The following is an 11,367-nucleotide window of genomic DNA, read 5'->3' as shown; positions in this document are numbered from 1 at the left end:
TTTATTATTGTTACTCAGTATCGCCTGGTTAATGGCAGAACTTGGTCTAGTCTTTCAGCTTCCACATTGACTGATTCTGTCCAGTGACCTTCAAACTACTGCTTAGTGAATCCACCTTGAGTTGCTTACTTAGCTCAAGAAATGTTAACTATTTATTTACTATTCCTGCCAAAATCACATAACCTGACTCTAATTATGTAATTATGAGGAAACATCAGACAAAACCCAATTTCAGTGACTCTATAAAAAAGAATTGGCCTGATTTCTTCAAAAATGTCAAGGTCCTGAAAATCAAAGAAAGTGCAGAAAACCCAACGATATGCATAATTCTGGATTGAATCCTGGATGGAAAAAAAGCATTGGTATAAAAAAAAAAAACTTATGGAGAAAATTAGCAAAATGTGAATAAGGTCTGTAGATTAAATAGTGGTATATCAATGGTCAATATTCTGAGTGAATAGTCTTCTTAGAAAATTTATACAGAAGTTTTTTTTTTGAAACGGAGTCTCACTCTGTCACCCAGGCTGGAGTGCAGTGGCACGATCTCAGGTCACTGCAAGCTCCGCCTCCCGGGTTTACACCATTCTCCTGCCTCAGCCTCCCGAGTAGCTGGGACTACAGGCGCCCGCCACCACGCTCGGCTAATTTTTTGTATTTTTAGTAAAGACAGGGTTTCACCGTGTTAGCCAGGATGGTCTCAATCTCCTGACCTCGTAATCCGCCTGCCTCGGCCTCCCAAAGTGCTGGGACTACAGGCGTGAGCCACCGCGCCCAGCCTTATACAGAAGTATTCAAGGACAAAGGGACATGATTTCTAAAACTTGTCAAATAGTTCAGAAGAAAAAAATATATATATGTATATGTGTATGCATATATATATATATAAAATACATATGTATATATTGCCTGAAGAGAGGGTGAAAATAATAAAGAAAATTTGGCAAAATGTTGAAAGTACTCATTACATGTAAAGCACTAGGTGTGATAATAACACCTGATATATGTAGGACTTTACAGTTGGCAACATCCGCATTCACATGACTGCTCATTTGAATTGATTATCACTGAATTCTCAGTGAAATACAATAAAGCTAGGTCTTATGGGAGAGTGAGGAGGAAGGGCCTCAAATTTCAGCCAGGAAGGCAAAAATTTATAAACAGGTTTTTTAAAAAAATTACTTCCCTAGAGTATTATTTGTATTTATCATTTTATGTTATAAACACAAAGAGATTTGGCCTTCTGTTAGGGGCCAGATTTTGACTAAGATATGGCTGTTTCTCTTTTTATTCTTTGAGGTTGGAGCAAAGGTTTAGTAAGTGAAAGAAGAAAGCTCTCTGCTACAGAGAGAAGACCAGGAAGAGGGATGCCATTTTTACAGTTGAATGCAATGGCTTTAATAAGAAACCGAGGAGGACTGAGCATCTCATTTGCATAAAGTGTGAATTTCTGGTAGCTCCACCCTGTCCTCCTAGTGCATATGCAGGCCCTTAGCTTGAGTTACTCCATATTGCTTTGTTCCCCTTACTGTACATGTGTTAGGGGATGTAATTTTCCATTGTGGGTGTGTCTGGACAAGTCACCTGTGTAGCCTTTCTTATCTGTGTGGCTGGGAGCATGTCTTAGGCAAGTTCCCCTGTGCAAGTTCCCTTATCTATGCCTGCAGACTGTTCTTTTGTTTGAAATAATTCAACCAAGGACCCACCCTAACTGCCTGCCTGTCTGGTTTCTTCCTTTCTCCTCTCTCATTACCCACCTCAGGAGTGGAGACCCTAAATATGGCTTTTTAATCACTCTATTCACTTATTCAGAGTATATAGACTCATATTGTGAGAGGTACCTCAGTACTGACATCACCTGAGGAAACAAGAAGTTCATGTCTTCCATCTCATACTCACTTCAGATCTGATGCTCATTCCTTGAGTTAAATGTTCAACAAAATTGCTCCCATATTTAAATCTCTCTCTCTCTGTCTACCTTAGTGAACTGGTTTGGTTCTGCTGAATTCATGTGGTTGAATTAGAGACAGATGAACACACAATAATGGAACTCAGGCAGGACAGTGTGCAGGAATTGGTTGACTGTGGCTCAACATCCATTCTCACCTATTGTTACCAAGCAATGGGCTCACTGCCCAATGCAGATAGAAAACAATACTAAGGCACCAGCTTTGGAGAAAAGAAAACACTTTATTTCAAGTCAACTGGCAAGGAGATAGGAGGCAACACTCATAACTATCTCTCCAATCTGGGAGTAGCTCCAGCTTTTACGGCCTTTCTAACTAGTCCCAGGTGATGCCAATGCAGCTCGTCTGCCAGGCTGGTGGTATTAAATTAGAAGGTCAAAGCCCTTCCTATTGTGCAAACTCGGGCAATTTTGGCTCTTTGTCACCTGTAACAACTTAAGCAATGGTTAATCAGTTTGAGCTGGTCCTACGGTTACATTTCCAGGGTGCTTTCCAATGTTGCAGAGGCTGGAAGTAAAATAAATAAATAAATAAACAAACACGCACTACATTTTCTGGAATCTAGTTAGGAGACTGGATATGACTTAGGTTCTGTCAATTAGATGCACTCATCAGAAATGTAAAAGGTGGAAGTGGGCAGAAGCTGTCTTTCCGCTGTTTGCTGTTTTCTGCTGGCAGGGAAGATTTTTGTGTATCAGTACTTAGTCTCTGCCTTTGTGAGTGTTGAGGGGTAGCTGGGCTATGAAGATCACCAGACTCCAGATTCCACTGTCCACATGGTTTGGTCCCCCAAACAGATCAGATGCTGTTTTTCTGATCTCTTGATTACAGCTATGTCTTTGTGTCCTTAAAGTCAATGGTTTCAGCCTTTGCCCTCCCTAATTGGGGTTTGGTTAGTCATTTCCCTTGTAATTCAGTTCTGTCATATTCCAGGAGCCATTCTTAGCTCTAGCCAGTCTAGAGCCTACTCCTTTTAACCCTTCCAACAATTTCCTGAGAACCTAATCTCCAGATAATTCTCCCTTCTATCTAAAATACCTAGAGTAGTTTGTTTTCTGGATTAAACTCTGGCTGGTTTTTCCATTTTCCAGATACAGACAGTAGTCAGGCTGCAAGAGGCTAAAGTGGGACAGTGCTTGAATGAGGTACTCATGCAATCGAATACAATATCTAGGCTATTAGTGCACCTCATCTATGAACACAAAGCTGACTTGTGCATCTGGGATTACCTTGCTCATTTTGATTACATAGTCCTAAGACAAAGATGGCACATTTAGACAATCTGCATAGGATTGCTAACATTGACCAGGTTCAACAAATAATAAGTATTCAAAGTATTATTCCACAGCTTCTCTTCAGGAAATTAAAGCAAACTTCCCTGCAATATCAGTTCATTTTTCCCCCTTTGGAATCTTTCTAGCCACATCAGTTCATTTTTAACTTCCTAAGGCAAGAAAGAGAGGGGAGTGCTCCAGACAGAAATGAATAGGGGTGATGTTAACTGTCCAGACTCAATAATGAGTTGGAGTCCAGAAAATACTCAGCAGGAAATTTAACCATGAGCAAGAGCTCAAAACCAATGTACCCATAAGCAAATACATTCTCTATCTTCCTTTTGAAAATATGAAAGTAGAAAATAAATAGGTCATGTAGAGTGTTCACATTTATCCAACATTTACTATTACAAGTCTCTTCCTCAATTTCCACAGCAAACTTCAGAGGCATGTACCATTAATCACCATTTCCTGGGCTAGAGGACTAAGGCTCATACAATGTGAAGTAACCACTCAAGGTCACACGGCTATTAAATATCCTATGCCAGGTGGAGGAACACGTATCCTAACCAAAGCTTCTTTAATATCAAAGTCTATTCCTTTAACAACTTGCAAACTAATGCAGCTCTCCACAAGGTGAATGATTGCCAATATTTTTCCACTCCCCAAAATAGTGTTTTCTAAGCTGAAATAGACAGCATTTATTAAACCCAGCAGCCTTCATTAATCAGTTTCTTGAGTGAGAAAAATAAAACAGCAGGTTCCAGAGTTTTTATTCTTAGCTCACTAGGAGAAAGGAGAGGGCAGGAGAAAGGAAGGAAATTAGCATCAAGACCCAAGATGAGGGATCCAAATCTATCTTTCTGCCTCCCAAAGCAGCTGCTCCCAGATCCCCAGCGACATAGTCCTTCACCAGTTCCATGATGCTAGAACTCCCGCACCTCACTCCTGAACCCAAGCAGGATTTCCCTTCCCTATAACCCTTAATTCCCCTACAGTGAGTGAGGGCCATGGAATTTCATTTCCCTAATGTTAACGAAGAGTTTTTTCTCAACAGCTACTAGCTAAATTTCTCAGGATAGAATGATGAATGCACCTGCAAAACAAGCCCTCTTAACACTCACTTGACCCTCTGTGCAGGTGCTCCTGCCGCTCTTGATTAGAGTGCTGAGGTTCTGACACTCCTCCCTGTGCCCCACAAATGCCCAGTGATTCATTTATAACTGACATCCAAGCCTTCACTCTTCACTGTTGCAAAGAGAATTTTGGACTTCTGAGAGTTATAACCTTTCCCTATTTTTCTTTTCTGCTAATAAATTCTGGAGAGCAGTAAGGATAACAGTAAGACATCCATCATCTTGTGGGGTTTACGAGCAGCTGGCGTGACAGTCTCAGCCAATATAACTGCAAGCTGACTTTAATCATAGTCTGTTGATCTCAGCTTTCAGAGATATTGCCTTGATGTATCATTCTATTCCTTCTCTAAGCTGAATGCATGAAGGAAGGCTTTTTGAGTTTCACCATCTAAACCCCAGGGAAGAGGGTCAGAGGAATGCAATGAACTCTTAATTCATTTGCAAAGGTAACTGGAAAACACTCGGGTCTTAAAAGACCTTGAGCCTTGAAAAAAGACAATTTAAGCTAAAGTCTGGGGACATTAAAGTAGTTGCAAATTTGAGCAAACTCTGTGCCAAACAATTGCTGGATTTCACTGTTCTTCAATAACATTCATCAAATATTTCCACATTTTCTAAGTCAACCCTTGGGTTACCACTAAGGCTTGTCATTTTTACTAATTAATGGTAATCTAAATTTGTGAATCTTCCTAAAAATTTCACTATTTTTCAGTTTTGCAAATATAAAACTCAGCTGTCTTAAACACCATCTATGATCCTTATAGCTTTTGATTACATGAGAGGATGGCTTTGAAATGATGAGCTTCTGTCCCCTGGATCTGACAAAACAAGACAATCCTATTTCATTTGCATTTGGCAAGTGATTAGACCAGTGGCCTCCATATATTTTGCACATACCCCAAGTCAACAGAAAAATGTTAAGCATGCTCCCTATATGCTAGGCTATTGTAACGAAGAGACCCAAATGTGTATAATGACTAAAATACCCAGAAGTTTATCTCTTGCTCATAAAATTGCATTAAGTGAACGCTCCTGGTAAGTTGGCAGCCCCCTCCCAGCAATGTTTCAGGAATGAAGTCTCCTTCTATCTCAGGCCTCCGACATTCCCAGGGCCTGTTCATTTTCTGCATGTAAGCCAGCAGAAGGGGACACAGTACAAAAGAAGCATGCCTGCTTCTCAGAAGCCTTGGTCCAAAACTGACATTTATCACTTCCACTCACCTCCCATTGGGAATAACTAGAGAACTGGTCACACCCACATGCAAGGAATCTGGAAAAAGTTGCCTTGGGCTGGGCAGCAGCTTGCCAGCTGAAACTGTATATTCTGAAATGAAGAACAGATTTTGGTGAACAGCTATTTGTCTGCCACATTCTCAGTTTATTCATTCCTTTATTCAGTCATTCTTATTTATTCATAAATGGTGTACATATGTATGTGTGTATATATATAAAACTGTGTACTAATAGGCATATTGTAAGGCATATACAGAAATATAAATTATAAAGGATGAGAAAAACAAGATTAAATAGAAGTTTTGTTTTTCCTGCAGCCCACTGGATCACCTGTGCCTCCCATGGTCAGGATTCACCCCCTAGATTCACTACTCTAGACTCCGGGAGGTCCTGGAAATTAAGAAGTGCCCTTCTAGGGAAGCATTTTAAGAAGTAAAAGATATTGCCCTCCCGCTAGCCTTTCCCCCGTTCTTGTAGATGGCACCCAGATCCACAAAGTTGCTCAAGCCCCAAACCTGGAAATCATCTTCAGTTCCTCACTGCCCATTACCTCCATATCCAGTTTCCAGCCAGTCCTGCCTGCTTGCCCTCCCGACCAGATCCAGAATCCCTGCTTATCTCTCCACCGTCATGACTCTCACCCTACCCCCGGCACCAGCATCTTTTCTCTGGACACTGTAAGAGCCTCCCGTCCTTACAATCCATTCTTCATGGGACCGCCATTGTGATCTTTCAAACATGTAAAGATGATCAGGTTATTGGCCTGCAAACTCTCCAATGGGCTGATACCTCAGATACAATCAGCCTCCTTATTGAAGCTTACAAGGCACAGTAAACATTCTATAAATGTTTCTTGAATATTGTTAAATATATACACAGAGGGGGAAACATCTGAAAAACTGAATACCAAACTGCAGTTATGTTTACTGTTAACTCGTTCAATGGCAACTTTTATAATTAAGAAAAAAATTATTTACATTTTGTAAAGAAGGAGAGGGAGAGAAGGCTAATAAGAAAAGAAGGACATCTGTTTCCAGGTAAACTCTACTCTAAAGACCAGTTATTATTATTTTTGTACTGTTTTCCTCTCCTAATTCAAGCAGATTTTCACTTACTTGTCTTGCAAAAGGTTGGTAGCAAGAAAGAGAACAAAAAAAGATACTTTTTACCTCATGGCTTTCTTTTTTTCAAAGAGCAAAACCCATTGAGGAAAATAGGGCATGCTGACAGGAAAGTGCCTCAGATGGAAGGTGAGCAAGGGATTTCCTTCTAGAAGAAAAAAAAGGCCTTAGGTTAGGGGGAAGAGAGATCTAAGGTGCCTTGGAAGAAAGGCCATGTGCAGCCTTGGGAAGCTGGGCACCTAGATTCTGGGCCCAGGGCTCCCAGTTTTATAGGTTTCAGGGTTCCAAGAGCCAAAGGGAAAGTGAAAGACCACAGCAGTCTCAGTGGAACCAATGTAGATAATTGTCCAATACAATATGTTGGCCCTGCATAAGACTCAGATCTTGGCACAAGTTCACAGGGCATGAGGGAGATCAGCCCAGAATGGCAGAGACTAAATTTCCTGCCAGCTCAAAAGGCTGGGTGTCCAGAGCCAAAATGAAGTTGATTTATAAAAACAAAAAAAGTTATATTTCTTGAATGCCTTCCTTTGTGTCTTAAGACTTAAACCCACTATCATCTTACACAAAAATATGCAAAGGATACACCACTTTCATAAATGAGTACTGATTCAATGTCATTCCTGTAATATTGTCACTCTTACTCATATGTATTACATGCATTCCAGTATGCTTTCCTAGGGCAAAAAGTGGAGGGCAAAGGGTGGAGCAATGACAGTGCCGGTGTTGTCCCAGCAAATGCATCTCATCCAAGCTTATCAGCTAGTACACATTTCAGTGGGCAAACGCCTAAGAACCAGTTCTCTATGTCTGTTCCATTCTGACTTAACTACAGTTTGTAATAACAGTTTGTTATTTGCAGTCCTAACCGGGCCTACTTCAGAAACTTGGACATAGGGAAATGACATGGCACAGTGGTTGAGAGCACAGGTTCTTAGCTAAAACTGGGATGGAAACTAAGTTCTGCCAGTTATGTGATATGGAGCAAGTTTCCTAATCCCCCTGTTTTCTTATCTGGGGATCATTCTTACTTGAGGGGGTTGGTGAGGAGTAATTGTGTTCATTTTAAGGTGCTTAGCACAGTGCCTGTCACATTGTGGGTTTCTATTAAATGTTAACTGTTACTACTAGATTTTATTATAGTAGGCACTTAGAAAATGCTGAATGAACGAATGAATGAATCAATGTCTTACCCTCTGGTCCCTCAAGAGCAGAAAATTATACAAGAAATTGACCAGATTATTCTCTACTTAGGTGCTGTTCCAGACCAAATTCTGCCACACCTTATTTTTGCTATTAAGACACATATATTATATTCAGGCCAGGCACAGTGGCTCACACCTGTAATCCCAACACTTTGGGAGGCCAAGGCAGGCAGACTACCTGAGGTCAAGAGTTCGAGACCAGCCTGGCCAATGTGGCAAAACCCCGTCTCTACTAAAAAATACAAAAATTATCTGGGCGTGGTGGTGCACATCTGTAATTCCAGCTACTCAGAAAGTTGAGGCCGGAGAATCGCTTGAACCTGGAAAGTGGAGGTTGCAGTGCGCAAATATCGCGCGCCACTGCACTCCAGCCTGGGCAACAGGGCGAGACTCCATCTCAAAAAAGAAAAACAAGACACATACATTCAGGTACTTCTCACATACACTGAGGCATTAGCAAGGTGCTACATGGAGTCATGCCTGCTGTCCCACTTGGTGACCAATAGTCAACATTAGCAAAAACTTTGACCATGATGAGGAATATAGGTTATGGTTATACCAAAAAAAATTATTCTGGAAATGGTGTTTTCTGTGGCACTCAATCTTTCACTTTTGGACTCAGGTAGTATTAGAATAAGTCAATTCTGGGAATCATGGGAAATCAATAAATGTGTTGTCTTTCTTCTGGGGATGTATTTAAAATAACCCTCAGCCAACAACTCAACAGAATGACCAGCTGGACAGCAGCCATTTGAAAATGCTCCAATTTCAAGAAATTGTGTTGATAAATCACTTTCCAAATATTCTCTAGAAAAATTCCTATGATGAAAGAAAAATGAAGCATGTATTTATCATCAGTCCCTCTATGTTGCCTTCCCACTAAAATTCAGAACAAAAGTCACAAACATGCCGTATTTTCTCAGATCTCTGCACAGTGCCCTGAGCATGGAATGTCCTCCACACCTCCCATTTCACCCAGCCCCGTAATCCCAGCGAGTCACAGCTGTAGAGTGCAGAGATTAGTAGTTGAATTCAAATCCCAGCTCCATATTCCCAGACTGAATGACATCGGGCAAAGTTATTTAACTTCCCTGTTAATCAGCTTCCCCTAGGGATGAAGATTACACCAACCTTGTGGGCTTTGGAAAAATTAAATAGCTTAATATTTGGAAAATGCATAGAATAGGGCAGTTCTGGCACATAGTGAGCATTATATAAGTTGTGTCATTATTGTCCTTCAAGTCCTAGCACCAGTTTCACAGAAACCTGAAGGTTTGTTCATTCCTCTGGGCAGGGTTATGCACCTCCTTCTCCATGCTTGTACTTGTCTCTACTGTAATATGTAGCACATTCAATTACAAAGGTTAGTGTATACGTCTCCTTTGCCACTATGCCAAAGTATAAGGAGTACAAAGGCAGTCATTTTACCTTTTTTTTTTTTTTTTTTTTGGAGATAGGGTCTCACTCTGTTGCCCAGGCTGGAGTGTAGTTGTGTGATGTCGGCTCACTGCAATCTCTGCCTCCTAGGTTCAAGCAATTCTCCTGTCTCAGCCTTCTGAGTAGCAGAGACTACAGGCGCACACCATCATGCCTGGCTAATTTTTATATTTTTAGTAGAGATGGGGTTTCACCATGTTGGTCAGGCTGGTCTCAAACTCCTGACCTCAGATGATCTGCCCGCCTCGGCCTCCCACAGTGCTGGGACCATGAGCCACCATGCCCAGCCCATTTAACCTTTAGAGTCTTCAAGTCTTACAACAGACCTGTGAACATGGCAGATGCACAATAAATATTTAGTTAATGTATGAAAGCATTAATTAAATGCTATTTAAGCTTTTCAAGCTTCTCATGAAGTCAGTATTTTCCTCTCCTTGTATGAAACTGTTGAGTAATGGCTATTTCTGTAGCTGCTTCTAAAGCCAAATGAGGAAAGGTTTTGAGCTAACTCAGAGACTGTACAGTACGATAATCATTGGTATCATAAAAATTCATTATTAGCCCTGTTAACAGAGTGGATAAATATCCTTGCTGGGACAGCAGTGTCTTGGCCCAGTAAGTGTCATCTATAGAGTGGACTCTTAGAGTTTCCTCAGGCAGCTCTCCAGCAGTGCATCCCTCCAGCATTGCTGGGATATGGGACATGTCACAGCTCCCAGAAGAGATCTCCCAGTGGCTAGTCACAGTCAATCTGCAAACAGAGAAGGGTTTTGGCAAGAAAGTGATCCAAGGAGACACTGAAAATAGCAAGTTCACTGAAGGCCAAGGGAACTTCCCCTTGTGAAAGTAAGAAAGGATGATGAAATAAAAAGTTTACTGGCAGTGAAAAGAAAACATCCTGTCTGAGTTGAATTGCAACAGGGGAGTCAGGGAAGGCTCCAGCCACCTTGGAAAGGCAGCGTGGAGCAGCAGGGAAGCCACCAGATTTGGAATCCAAATGGTCAAGTCTCAGTTCTTCCATTTGATGAGCGCACTTTCTCCTCTTTAAAATGGAGACTCAGCCTGGTGCAGTGGCTCATGCCTGTAATCCCAGCACTTTGGGAGGCTGAGCTGGGTGGATCACCTGAGGTCAGGAGTTCAAGACCAGCCTGACCAATATAGAGAAAACCTGTCTCTACTAAAAATACAAAATTAGCCAGGCATGGTGGCGCATGCCTGTAATCCCAGCTACTAGGGAGGCTGAGGCAGGAGAATCACTTGAACCCGGGAGGCAGAGGTTGCAGTGAGCCAAGATTGCGCCATTGCACTCCAGCATGGGCAACAGGAGCGAAACTCCATCTCAAAAAATAAAATAAAATAAAATAAAATAAAATAAAATAAAATAAAATAAAATAAAATAAAATGGAGACTGAAACAAAGAAAACTGTGAAGCACAATATGAATGTAAGAATTTATCCTGTGTTGTTAGAAAGGCCCCTACACACAGGAATTCACAGAAAGGGTTCCCACCCTGAACAGAGGTCTTTCCATCTTCTCCACTGGAGGGCTGAAAGGGATGTCTCTGCCTCCTTTTCATTAAAATTAGCAGGTTCTTAAGAAATGAGGGGGGACAACAGGATTGGAGGCTTTCATGAGACAAAATTGACTAGGAATTTGCTTAGGAACCTGCTTTTGGGAGGCACTATGTAAACCCACACAGTGTGACTTAGAGCCTATGAGGAACTTTCTTATGTTAGGCTCAAACATTAAAGATGCAAACTGCCTGTGGTGCGATGCTGGAGCTGCTGTCCCCACCTAGCAAGAACAGACTGTGCACATCTCTTCCCAACTCCTTGAAATTGGCCCTGGTACAAGTGTTTACCTCATGGTAATTGACAAATGCTACAAATCAGGGTGTCTTTTCTTCTCTGTCTCCAGGAGCTTGCTTATGAGCACACCTCTGACTGAGGTCCACAGGACTCAAGATTCCTCCAGCCACCACTCTCCACTACAAATGC

This window comes from Macaca thibetana, chromosome 1, assembly GCF_024542745.1.
Source record: "Macaca thibetana thibetana isolate TM-01 chromosome 1, ASM2454274v1, whole genome shotgun sequence".
In the NCBI taxonomy this organism is placed as follows: Eukaryota; Metazoa; Chordata; class Mammalia; order Primates; family Cercopithecidae; genus Macaca; species Macaca thibetana.
Note: the sequence above shows the minus strand (reverse complement) of the source record.